At 37.5% G+C, this 13760-nt stretch overlaps 1 protein-coding gene across 2 annotated transcripts in view; it reads left to right on the top strand.

Moving 5' to 3' along the window:
• The window catches only part of RASGEF1A (RasGEF domain family member 1A), a 170687-nt gene that overhangs the window by 12180 nt on the left and 144747 nt on the right, over positions 1–13760 (top strand). The window lies entirely within an intron of this gene.

Here is a 13760-nt window from a genome sequence, read left to right on the forward strand (position 1 = left end):
ATTTTGTGGCTGATTAATTTTATAGATTGTTCTAGGTAAGAACTCTCTGATTTGCTGAATCCACTATCAATTTTAATCAAACTCTAGTTGCTTGCTAATTTAGAGACGCAGGGTGCCACTTTATTGGTTTCTGTAGACTGCTTGCTTTCCCTATATATAAATAGTTCAGAGAAACCTTTTGACATGCCTGTTTCTATCCAGAGGAGGGGACCTACGTAAGTCTTTACCCACAAACTTCATGGTTCCATACAAGAAATAATTTAAGAACAGTGCAGCTAATTGACATATACTCATATTTTTGTAACTTTCTAACACAATAGCAACTGGAAAAGCAAAGTTCAAATTGAAAACACCTTGTAAACTGAAACATAACACAAAATCCAAGCATGACAAAAATCAGAATATTACTTGTCATATAGACTGCTAACCAGGTCCTGGGGAGTCACAAACAAATCTATCCCACAAGCAGTCAGCAAATGTTGCAAAAGGTGTGTGAACCTGTGATGAATCCTACAAGGAACTGTGAAACTGAATCAGGGTTTGTAGGCAGTTCTGTTTCAGTATCATGCTCAACAAATAATACTCTGTGGGTTCCTGGGTCTACTCCCTTTCTATAATCTCCACTCTTCTATAATCTCATTGCGTAAATCAATAAAAGCAGCTTCTGTGCCCCTGTTTGCAGTATGCTAACAGTAACTACATGAATCCAATGAATCTCTGAAAGTCATTCTCCACAGGATAATTTCCTTCTGCCATCTGATGCGGCATCTCTGCGCCCAGACTCATTTGAAGGTGTCTGGCCTTCAAATCTTGCAATAACTGCCCAGGGAAAAAGTTCTTTTAATTCTGTTTTTAGATTCAGAATTATTCTCCCTCTATGGTCTGCACATGACAAGCCCACAGATTCTTTCAAACTCAGGGTTTTATCCTCTTGCATTTGCAAGTTTGCAAAAAACTGACCAGAGATTGGGGCTTTTTTTGTTTGTATTTTAATGTTTGCTACTTTTTCCTGAATGGCATATTATATGTTAAAGACACACAGAGCCAATTATCTTCTCTGAGTGTTTTTGTTTGGTTTTGTTATTGTTTTTAAGTTAGGCTGCCCACTGAGGACACACATTCTACAGCTCTTGAAGTAGAAAAAAGCAGTTTCAATGCAGGACAAAAAAGATTTTTGAAAATGCAGAACATAAACAAATGGCTTATTTCTATGGCTAAGGCAGGCTTTCCTAACCAGCTTAACTAAGCATCTGCATGAAAAATTTGCCAGAATCACCTTCTGGCAAATCATAGTGGGCGGAAGGTCCAGAAGGAGTACCGACAAGCACTGATAAGCTGCAAAGTCAGTGGTGTTTCGCAAACAGACGCTAAATGGCTTCATCTAGGATCTAGTGAACCACCTCTGCTATCTAGGGAACCATGAGAAAATGGACAAAAGAAAAAAAAAGGAAAATGAAAAAACACATTTTAACTGCAGACAGTTTTAGTTATTTTTCTTAACACTGGATGCTCAATAGAAGCCTTGCAACAAAACTGAAAAACTCAGAAAACCCTACGATCAGGAATGGACTTACTTTGTTGATAAGTCCTGTAGAACTGAACTGGGAAAATTCCTTGTGCTCATTAAAACTGACAGATATAGCTCATTAACAAGACTATCCCGCTTCCCACAAAATTACAATTTCCCAAATTCCGTAACTTTCCTTAAAATACAGTATATGAATCATTAATGTTTTACAGACCACGACAATGCTTTAGAAACAGTAGCTGATCTTCCCCGATAATTCCCATGAGACACATGTGTCTGTGTTTGAACTTAGCTTTTAAAAAAAGTCCAAGTGATTGAACATTCATTAGCCTATTTCATATATTTATATATGAATATATATTTCGTATATATATATATGGCAGTTAGTGAGGAAGGATGATGAGGCAACACTATATGCCAACATAGGTCCTATTTTGTGTTCACACAGATGGACCATCTACCAGCATCTCCTTAGCTTCTTCACTCAGACCGATTACAAAGAAGGCATCTACCACATATCAGCCTGAGGATCTGATAGCTCTATTGTTACTTTCGAGGCAACATTGTGGGCCTACAGGGAGCTTCATGATGGCACAGTGGCCAACATATTTTTTAAAGCCAATAAAAAACATAATACCAAAACCCCTTATATGCAATGAATCATTTGGCTCTGCCAGTTGGTACAGCAGATTGGAACTCTAGGATTGCTTCATCTGCTACATCCTTGGTACAGCTGCGTTATGCCCTGGCCAAAACCACTTTCAGATCAGCTACACTCTTTCCTTTGGATTTCTGAGGTCCTTTGACCCCCAGAACAATCCCTGAGAGTCCTCAAAGACGCTTAACTTCAGAACATCTTTTGAAATGGGAAATGACTGGATAGGAGCAAAACAAATCCTGTATGTTCAACCAGATTTTTTTTTTATTCTGACCCACTGAGCTAAATTCCCTACTGAACTAGAGTAAGCTGATCCTATCGATTCCCCAGTCCAGACCTTGCTAGAAGCTGCTTTTCACCTGTCACTTCCTTAGCCAGCTCAGCAGCCTAGTCTTTCCTTGTGCACAAGCCAGTCAGAGGATGAGAGGAGCTGTACTTAAATGTTACATATGCCAAGATCTTGAAGTGGATGCTCTTTAGAAAAACTCATAAAAGACACATTTACCTCAGAGGGATCTTTTGAGACAGCTCTTATGAAGTCACCTATACTTTGGCAGTTTACCAGTGGTGCAGCAGGCTAACGCCTATAGTAGGGACAGCAGAGAGTTTCCTATGCAAACACACAGGTTGTGCCAGCCTGGGAGATCAACCACAGATGTTTTTATTAATTTGTACCAGGACTCCAGCAAAAGATTGCAGGCTCTGAGAGGCTTGAATCCAGCACTTTCAAATGGGGTTGTACTGTCTTGCTTATATTTTTCTTTAAAAGCACAGCTACAAAATCAAGTCATCAAGCTAATGGGTATTTTCTGGCTTTATCTAAGCACTTGTAACACGTGCATTGGCTATGATAAGCCAATTAGACTCTTTTGAGACCTGATACCATCTGTCAAAGAAATGGCTGGCAGTCCAGCAGGTAGTAGTCTCTCAGTTCCCCAGTGGGTTTCACATTTTACCACTTAGTACTCACAATTATCCTTCCCCGTGCCAGAATGGAAAAGAAAATGAAGAGAAAAGCTTTATCATTATGTATTGTGAAAAGAGGCAGAAGACACAAAGCATGCATTTGTGTATGTGTAAAGTCGGTTCTTGCATTTCCACTCTCACTGCACTTCTCATCTTACCTTGAAGAGATGTAGGTTTTCAGTTGTCATAGCAACCATATTAACAAATAGCAGCATAGACTTTACACAAATGATGTGATCGTCAGGAGCTGGGGATAGTCTAACAGGTTTTTGTTAGCTTCCGCCCCCCAAAATACACACTTACCAGCTGACATAAATCCATCACTTGTGTTTTTCCTTATTGCATACTTCCCATTTTGTAACAGCAAGGTTTTTAAGAGGACATACCTATACCACGAGCCTCTAAATTTGATATACCTTGTCTTTCATGTCTGAGAAAGGCATCACGCGATTGCAGCATTCTTTAAAAGGCATGAACTGATTTGCGTTAATGCTTCTCTCAGTGAGCTAACTGGGGGACTATAAATACAGTTCCTGTCTTCACGATTACTTAGCATTTTTGTTCTGAAGGGGGGAAAAAAAAAAAGGCAAGGCAAAAGATAATCTTCTGAGACAGATGGAAAGGAGAAGACAATGTTCTGTACACAATCCAAAAATTAATGATGAATCTGTTGGTTCCTTTAAAATTGAAAAAAAAAACCAAACAAACAAAAAAAGGCTAAATTACACAGACTTCAACAACCGAACATTTAGACTGCGTGTTTTTTGTGGTTCATATGCATTTTTTGAATAAATTACTGATAGTCCACCGGATTAAATATTAGTTTAGGCAGATTTTCTTTCTAGAGAGAGCAAAATTTAATTTTAGCTGAAGTATAATAGTAATAATAGCTTGCACTTCTCTAGTCCCTTCCATCTTCATATTTCCTTCAAAGCGCTTCAAATATCAGTCAAAACTATTAATTTGAAATAACGGCCACATTTTAAGGATAAAGAAACTAAGAACCCATCTCAAAGAGACAGGAAAAGTCAGGGGCACGATCAACCGCAGATCACGGTAAACACAGAGAGGTGATTAACTGTTCTCCACACCTAAGCATTTGCTCAGCTTTTTAATCAGCCAAATAAAACAGATGAAATTTCCCAAACAGTATCATGTAATAAGCAGAGAATTTATGGATCTATTTAAATACAACCACAGTGTATGAGTACAGACACTTGCTTAAAAAAAACAACAAAACAACATAGCCAGCTGAAGGATTATTTTGAATTCATATCTCATCTCCTTAGCCAAAGGACCACTTCACAAAGGCTCCAAAAATGGCTTTCTTCCAAACTCTTAACTAGCACCATGTCAAAAACTGATCAACGGAAGTGCACTCTCATGACACCTGACAGACAACATTTTAGATTGCTACAATTACATATTTTCATTCCACTATCCATTCCTACCTGAGGAAGATGCTAGAGTCCTGAGATAAAACTGTACAGAAGATTCCTACAGCAGGTAAATTAAGTCCTGTTTTTCCTTATTTTAATTCAAACAAATGTGCTTTCCCTTTAGCTAAAACAGGCTACTATTATCTGAAAAGAGGGTAAGGCACTACTCTTTCTACCTACGATTTCTTTCTACCACTACAAAAAAGCCTGTTTCCGTTGGGTGTCTTTCATCCATATCTGGTAGGTTTGATAAAGCTGACAAACCATAGATAAACTTGCATTCAGCTATTTAAGTCCACTCTTTTTCCTCAAATTCTGCAAAACTGAGTTGAAACAGGTGCTGCTAGGAAGAAGCATTTCTAGGTGTTTCCTCCTTCCCTCCCCTATTAGTTTCCCATGTCTCTGTAAAGGGTTAGAAAGATTAGCTTTAACATTTTGACAATTTTAGCAGCAAATATTCATTGCCATCAGGGCAAATTTCCTTTCTTTCTTTCTTTGCAAGCCATATCACCTTACTAGTATAAGCAGCTGCTAATTTACCTACCTTTAAAGCTGACTGAGCTCTTTATACATTTTATATTTCTGTGGCAGGTAGCACCTTGGAAAGTCTGCACCAGCCAGTCAGGCTCTGTGCTTATTTCCATAGGGAGTTCTCTCCCAATATATTCTAATTATGCCTAAAACATTTATAGAACAGCTTCTATTTTAAAAATAGCTCACAAACCTAATATACCATAGAGTGGATTCACTTCACCTACCCCAGGCAGGCCGCGCAGCAGTTTGACAGCTCTCAATACTACCACAATCTACATGTTTAGTATTGCTGTGAAGGAAAAAATATGTCCACTTAACACTTCAGGGAGATTTCAGGTAGATGTATACTATGCTACAACCGCATAGTATGGGGAAATATTCAGACTCTGGGTTTAAAAACTACCAAGGGTGTAAAAGCTATCAAATGGATCTTAAATGTCCATCAGCTTATGCAGTATTGATTTTGTGTCTTATTAACATTAGTTTCACAGACTAGCATTCTTCATCAGCATTACTATAAGATTTTTTTAAAATGTTCTTTGTTTAAAGAAATTGTCAGTTTTCATAAGACATTTAATTGTAAAAGGCTGAGATTTTTCCAGTCAAGGATGAACATTGTGATTTAAAACAGAAGCGGCTCCACAATATTTAGTAACCTAGGGTACCTATGTGGGATAGGCAAGTCCCTATTTCAAAACTCTAAGAACTATTTTTTGAAACAACATTTCCTGTTTTCAGGAAAGTTCTCTTTATAATACAACAAGTGAGAGATGTTTATTGCCGGTGCTTACCTGTTGCATGGTTCAGGTTTAACAGTCGTGTGCACTACACGCAACACTTTCTCTGGGTCTCCTAGGAGTTCTTCTAGATGCTGCACAGGCTGGTTTGGAGAAGGGCTGAGATAATTTTAGGGTTCTATGACTGAAGGTTTTTCCTTCTGTTTACTTCAGGCATATTGGAATTGTAAGGCAAATAGTTGAAATAAAAGCTTACAAGTGCAGGGAGGCCAGCCACGTTCAACATATGCAAGAAAATGAGCTTTCACCAGCTGATCTTTCTTCCATACTTGGCTGGTCATGCGAGGAAGATCCGGTGCCAGAGTTGCAAGCAAGACCTAAGCATTCAGATTTCCAAAGTTCAAGCAGGTTATCATACATTGAGTAACTTAGATGCATCTTGCTCTGTCAGTACCACATAATGTAATGCTATGCAGTGATACCCAAACTAAGCAAAGTGTGCCAGCCAGTAAAGTAACAGACCTGCCTTAATGTACTCCCTTGTCCAGGTTCATTAATCCTTTTGAGAAGCACCTTGCCAAAATAGCAAAGTATAGGCATCTCTGTGTGACACTGAATTATGTCCCAAAGATTTGGAGCACTAGGCGGTTTTGGCAGATTTCAAGCCATTAAAAAAAAAAAAAAAAAAAAAAAAAAAAAGGCCCTTTGACTTTTGTGACTAACTGCCTGCCCACTGTGCCAAATCACACTCTATGTAAGAAGTCAGTTAATATAATAATCTTTTTTCTTTTTTTTAATTGAGAAATAATGTTTTGGTAACTAAGTAAAAGTGCACATGTGGCATCTTCAAGGAATTTTTATTGTGCTTGAGGAAGATGCCAGACTGATACAGTCATGGAAATTGAACCACTCCATTAAAGCAGAGACAAGTACAGCACGGGTAGTAGCAGTGCAAGCTGCCTCCACTGCTCTGACAGCCAAATTACATTAATCACGGCCATGAGGGGAGAGATTTAAGCACAAGGGTAGCACTGCACATCTACACCCATACAAAACTTGGCCTTACTGGACGATTGTCAGGGAGTGCCAGCTGCGTGGTGTGGACAGCTGCCCCCAGGCCATCAGCCAGACCCATCAGTTTATTGAACATGAAGAGCCAAACAGCTGACAGATAGTAACAATGTTTTTGTCACAATAACCAGAGGAAAAAAAAGATTCTTTATGCCATTACTGATCTTGTGAACCAACCTTTTGTTTCATTATTTTAACAGACACCCCTAAGAGATATCCTGGCCTCCAGTTTCATGCTTTCTTGATTTCAGTCATGATACATACAGGGAAAGCGGCATGTTATTGAATCATGCATAGCCCTAACCTTTACTGCTATAGTTTGCTGCTGGGAATATTTAAAAGATGTTACCCTATTTGAATATTGCTACTGTCCAATTTATACTATTCTTAATTTCTATGCTAAGAAAAAGGAAGTCACCATCAATAATGCTTGACTTGCTGCTATCTCGACATTCACAGAATACAAGATCTTTTGAAGAGGACAACAATACTATGAGAGAGCAAAAAGAAAAACTAGATTCTTTGTCATACTAGCTCATTTTTTTTATACCAAAGGTATTCCTCTCATTGCTCCTTTCTAAGGTTTTACACAGTGATTTTAAGACCTTTACTGGAAGCCATAAAGTATCACAGTAACTTGGGAAGATTCAGAAGTGGAAGTCAAAAGAAGAGGCAGCTACAGCACCCCACCAGTCTCAGGCTCTTTCACAGGCACACATACAAAACTGCTGAGAGTTACACCCTGAAAAACATTCTGACACTCATCAGAATGTGGGAGTGGGGAAGGGTACAGGGACAACATGGAATGGCTACAATATTTGCATCACTGAAGAGCTAGGTTCAATTCCCACCTGCACGACCTTGGATAAGACATTTTTGTGACTATTTCCCTCATTTGTGTGGAAACACAGCAGAACGTAAATGTCCTCACTATCAATTAATGCTCTATTTGTCTAGAGCTTGTTTGCCCTACTATTACACAAGGTTCATCACAAGCTAGGGCAGGTTCATCAGGTGGCACAAAAGTAAATAACAGTAACTGTCCAATTGAAAATATGCCCGAGCCTAGGCCTGACAGGCGCTCAAATGCTCTTCTTCAAGCTTTAAGCTAAAATCAGGCACCACTGCACAAGCATCAATGTAACCAACATAAGTCACTGGTCAGAAAGGAAGACAATGCAGGTAGAAGAGCAATATAGAAATTACTGCAACACCTTTGTCCAGGCTGCAATGTTTTGGGTTTTTTGTAGTGCCTACAAAGTGCCAGATACTTCAAAAAAGATTAAAAGAAGGAAGTGTAAGGCTGTAAAGCTGACTGTCTTTAAAACTCATGCTTACTAAAAGTGACAAACAGTAGAAAAGTCAATTGCTCAACACAGGAGAGAAGGTTATCAAGAGGATGGATCCAGGCTCTTTACAGTGGTACCTGACGCAAGATAATGGGTATAAGTTGAAAAAAACAAAAGAGAGGTTCAGACTGGGTATAAAGAAAGTTTTTTGTCATGAACCCAGCCAAGCAATGGAACAGGCTGCCCAGAGAGGTTTTGCTGTCACCATCCTTGTATGTTTTCAAGACCAGACCAGATAAAGCTCTGAGCAACCTGGTTTGATCCCATACCTGACTCTGTGTTGAGCAGGTTGACCTATAGACCTTCTGAGGTCCCTTCCAATGTGATTTATGCTATGATCCTAGGATTTGCCAAAAATAACCCAGAGATATTTAAGGAAAAACATTCCATGCATAGAAAGATCAATGAATAATTCAGTCAAAGGGAAGGAGTGTATCAAAGGGAGAGGAGGGTTTTACATGTAACCCTCTCAGATGCATATGGAGACCTATTAACTTTGATTTGCAATGTATAGAGGCTTCTATTTCTAGAAGGAATGGCATCATATTTGTGAAGAAAAAAAAATAAAATTACAATACTCTCTCATAAAAATTGTCCAAGTACAATAAGTTCCTTACAAAGTATAGCATTTATGATGAATATATTACGAAGACCATTTTTACTTCTTTCTCAAGAGAGCAACATTTATTTATTTATATTATTTATTTCAGGGAAAATTTACAAGTTTCAAGACTAAACTCAATGAACACTAGAAGTCTTCACCCTATGTCAGCAAGAAGTAAGAACTAGGAAAACTCTGTCCTTTTCACTCCTCAAAAGTTTAGTAGCTATTCTCTGTCCTTGCAATATTCACTGGCTCTTGTCTTCACTTTCTCTTACTTTTTTCATCTCTTTCACTCAGTGGGTAAAAGGCATTGCACATTGTTGTCCTGTGATTCATCCTTAATGCATAACTACCATTTTAGTATGACATATGGTGTTAATCACCGTCTTTCTCTCACTCGATGTCAGAGTTGGCAATTTTCTAGCATCTTCACTGGGTGGCTACGTGTACATCATTTCCCGTTTCTTCATTGCATCCAAGTGCAGGTAGCAACTGCAACTAAACTAACCTATTTCAAGAGGTTTGTTTGGTTTTAGGTTGTTTGGTTTTTTGGGTTTTTTTTTTTGTTTTTTTTTTTTTTAATATATTCAGAATCTGTCTCATTTTTAGATAGTATTAGATGTTAGAGAGATTAAGCTACTCTCTATCCCAATGGATATAAATCAATGCATATTTTAATACAGGGGGTTTTTCTTTGTTTTTTTTTTTTTTTTTCTTTATCCATGTTGCTGTATTCCTCTCAGCTATTTATTTATATGAGGGGAAAGCCAAGTACATTTTTCCACCCTCTGCCAATAAGCTGATTGTACTTTGGCTCAAGCTGTTCAATATATTTGAGACTAGAGCAAGGGAAGTTATTTGTCCTCAACAGTTTGGCAGTGTTCTGCTATGTTAAACAGATGCTGTGTTTTACACCCCATTCGTAACTACTTATCACTGGTGGACTTAAAGATCCTTGTACATTAGCTGCTCTTGGTTCCCAGAGGTCAAGATGCACATTAGAATATTTCATTCTTTCCTCCTCTGTGATTGTGCTGTGTGCTAATTCTATTAGAAAAGTTTGTTTAGCTCAAGTTGCAGCATTAGGATTTGCATGTCGTTCCTGGAGCACGTCCTTCTGAGCCCCTAAGGTTTCACAGATAACACCACTACTAAATTCCTTGTACAGTAAGCATTAGTTCTCACCAGGAAGCAAACCCAATGAGAGCAGTGAAAACTGCAAAAAAGTAATAGGAATATATAATGAATTTGTAAAGGAAATTCTCACTCTTACTAAGGTATTTATTTCTTGGACAACTGTCTATGAAATGAACAGTTCAAAATTTCCCCTTGTAATTCCACAGCTAATACATATCAGCCTCTCTCTAGCACCAAGGGTAAAGGCAAAATCTATTATGACTTTATAAATATTTTCCTAAAATAAATCCCAAATTCTAGAAGTATGTGCTGTGAGATATTACCTATGTGCTACTCATTCACCCATTCTTCAATTATGCAACTTTCCAACAACCTAGCTTACTGCACCCTCCACACCCACACCATGCGTTTTAATCAATTTATGCCCAGTTCACTCAAAATAAATAAAATAGATACGTCATAGTAGAGCGTTTCATTCTAGACAGTGATAATTATACTCAACACAGGACAATATGAACATGTAGAAGATGTGTATAAACACTAATGCACACCTACTACAGTAAAACATCTAGCATTATACACAATGAGAAAGGATAGTTTCATTAGCAGGGTTATGTTAAAATCCCAATTGATACAAAGCTATAGCCTATAGAGAAATTTACATGGGAAATTCAGAGTGGGGATATTGTTGATAATGAAAGAGCAGAGCAAAAAGATAATATGAAGGAGACTGGGGAGTATACAGTAGCAAAAACCAACGCACTAATATAAGATGGCATAACAACAAACAGAAGAAAGAATAAAAATATAAGAATTATTTGAACAATGTAAAAAAAAATTGTATACTTGGCCTTATTAAAAGATTCACTAACTTCTAATGAAATAGCTCTACTTAAATGATAAGTATGATTCTGCAGAGAGCCCTTTTTAAACATGTGGTGATAATTTCTTATAGTACGATCCCTATTAATAAATCTTTTGATCTCAACAACAAAAGAATTGAAAGAGTAGTCGAAAAACATGGATTTTTCCCATGCTTTCACACTAAATCTACTCAGCAAAACAAATCACAGAAGGTCAATGTGCAGAGCGAAAAATAATTTAGGTCAAAAGGTTTATTTATAATATCCAATGAAACTCCATCATCATAAATAACAGAAAAATATTCCCTGTTCTGGAAATGTAATTGCATGCAACACCACACAGATAAAAGTTAGAGTAGGAACCCAGATAATAATCAAGCAGACAAAGAACTGATGATGAATGAAACAAAATTTTAACAGACAAGCAGCTAGTCTCTTCAGCATTGAACAACATATTTAATGAAATAAAATGGTTGCCAGAATTATTTTTTGGTTTGAAACTGAATTATAATTTGTGCATTGAAGCTACAATATCACGAGAAACTGCCAAATTTGTGTACATGTGTATGTGTGAGATTGACTGATTTGGTAGGTAGCATGGAAAAAATACATAACTCTAACGTCCACACCTATATGAACTGGCACTTTGCAAGAGGAAAGCAGGCCGAAAGGGCAGGGCAGAATGCAAGAATGTTGGCATTGACGTAACCTTGGATCACCTATTTTATGTACAAACAAGCACCTCTGCTCTGACAGCAGTTTTACAAGTATTAAATTAGTAAGGAAAAGAAAAAAATCTTTCTCAAAACATTTTTGGGAATCAGTAGAAGGTATAGAATAACTTTTATATAAGGAAAACTAAGTAGACTAAGATTGCACCATCTGTCTTAGAAATATATGGTATGATCAAGAGATGTTTTTACAGCAATCTATAAAACCATGAGCAACAGGAAGAATAAAGTTGTTAGTGCTATTCTCTATGTGAAAACACAAGTAGAGTGCATCAGATGAAATTATAATCATTTCATCTACCACTACCTAAGGTAGTGGGTTAAAAACAAACAAAAAGAGGCATTTCATTTAACATACGTAGACCGTGAAATTCACTGACACAGGATGTGGCAGTGAGTAGGGAAAGCGATTTTGAATTGGAGGACCACACTTTGACCACCTGTCACCTCCCTCCATCCTGGACTTAGTGAACAAGTAGAAAAAATTATTTGTAAAAAGAGATGCAAAACCCCTGTTACTGTTACAGAAATAATTTCTTTTTGAGGTCCCTTCCACATTTTTTTATTGTTCAGCTGCGTGCCACATAAGATCGAGAAACACGGATAACAGCCTATCATTTCCTTTTGTGTTCTCATTCAATCCAGAAGCATTAATACCAATGCATACAAGATTTTAAAACACAAAATTTTCTAAGAAATGCTAATTCATTGAAGACGTATTAGCCTTGTGGCAGAAACAATACTGGTTTTCTGAACACATAACCCTGCTGTCCAATAGGGATGCTGGAAAACATTTTCTAAGGACACATGTTTCTGATATCCACCATCCCTGTATCGCACAGTTGTGCAAAGCAAGCAGATCCTTAACACACACATAAATATATAAGCTCTGTGGCAAGGAAACAAACGTACATGCATAGCATGAGTGACTTCACTGCAAAAGGTTGCAAAGTCAAAGTTGGAATTAGAAATCCGTTCCAGGTTTCAAACATTAACATCTTATCACAGCAATTTGGTATAAACCACTACTTTTCTTTTTTAAAATGCCAATCGTGGGTGGCAATGCCTTGGTTATTTCCTGCTATTGCTTGGAAATTTTATAAATACGATCTGTGTTCCAAGAACTGTTTTTCTTTTGCTGTGCAGAATTCCTCTCCCAGTACTCTGCATTTTTCATTTTAAAAAAGTACATGGCATTTACTTGCCCTTTGTTTTTAAATCATGCAGTGTACGTTCTAGAACTAGACACCATCTTGAATTAATAATTGGAAGAAAGTATAATGAAGAGGCGCAAATGGAAACATACAAAAACTCGTATTAAAAAGTATAAACTATGCCTCTACGAACAACTTCTCAATTGATACCCTTTTCCTGAAAGCCTGGCAGAACCCCATACATTTCTCTAATGACTCCAATCTGTGCTCTCATCTATAATAAGGAGGTGACTGCTGTCATTATAATACAGGATAGTTTTCTATCAAATGTGTTACTTAGACTTTGAAACCAAACCCATCAAGGCACATGGTTTCTCAGAGCACTGCCTGCAGAAGAGGAAGATTCTTTCATGAACTAAAACCAGGTGAAACGCTAATTTGCATATTTTTCTAGTCTGTAAGCAAAGATGTTGAATTCATCAACAATAGAAATTTGATTTCTCCTCAAAATACTCCATTTTTCATATAGTTTCATTTCTTACTTAAGTCTGGGAATAGGATTTGACAACTAAACTTAGGTATTGGTTTTAAAATTATTGATTTATTTTTTCTATTGGCTGCTGGGTAATTTATTGTGGTGATCTTTGATGTTATCCAGCCAATTCTATTTGCAAATCATTAAAATAGTTAGCTGTTGTTTTCCACCCAAAATGAAGTCACTCAAAATTAGGAAAAGCAGCTTAAGACCTGATTCAGTTTGCTTCGCATACTACCACCTGCTGCTGTCCTTATGGACAGCCAGAAAGAGGTATAGAATCATTAAACACATCCACCCAAAAAGCGCTAGAGGAAAAAAATTTACACTCAACTAACAGCAGACACGACTGCACCATACAGAAGCTTTTCATTTGTAACTTTGTGTACAAATGAAATACAATAACACTACCTTGTGGCCAGCCTCCTGCTTGTCAAGGCCCTGTGAGCAGCTG

Source organism: Rissa tridactyla, chromosome 6 (assembly GCF_028500815.1).
Source record: "Rissa tridactyla isolate bRisTri1 chromosome 6, bRisTri1.patW.cur.20221130, whole genome shotgun sequence".
Lineage (NCBI taxonomy): Eukaryota > Metazoa > Chordata > Aves > Charadriiformes > Laridae > Rissa > Rissa tridactyla.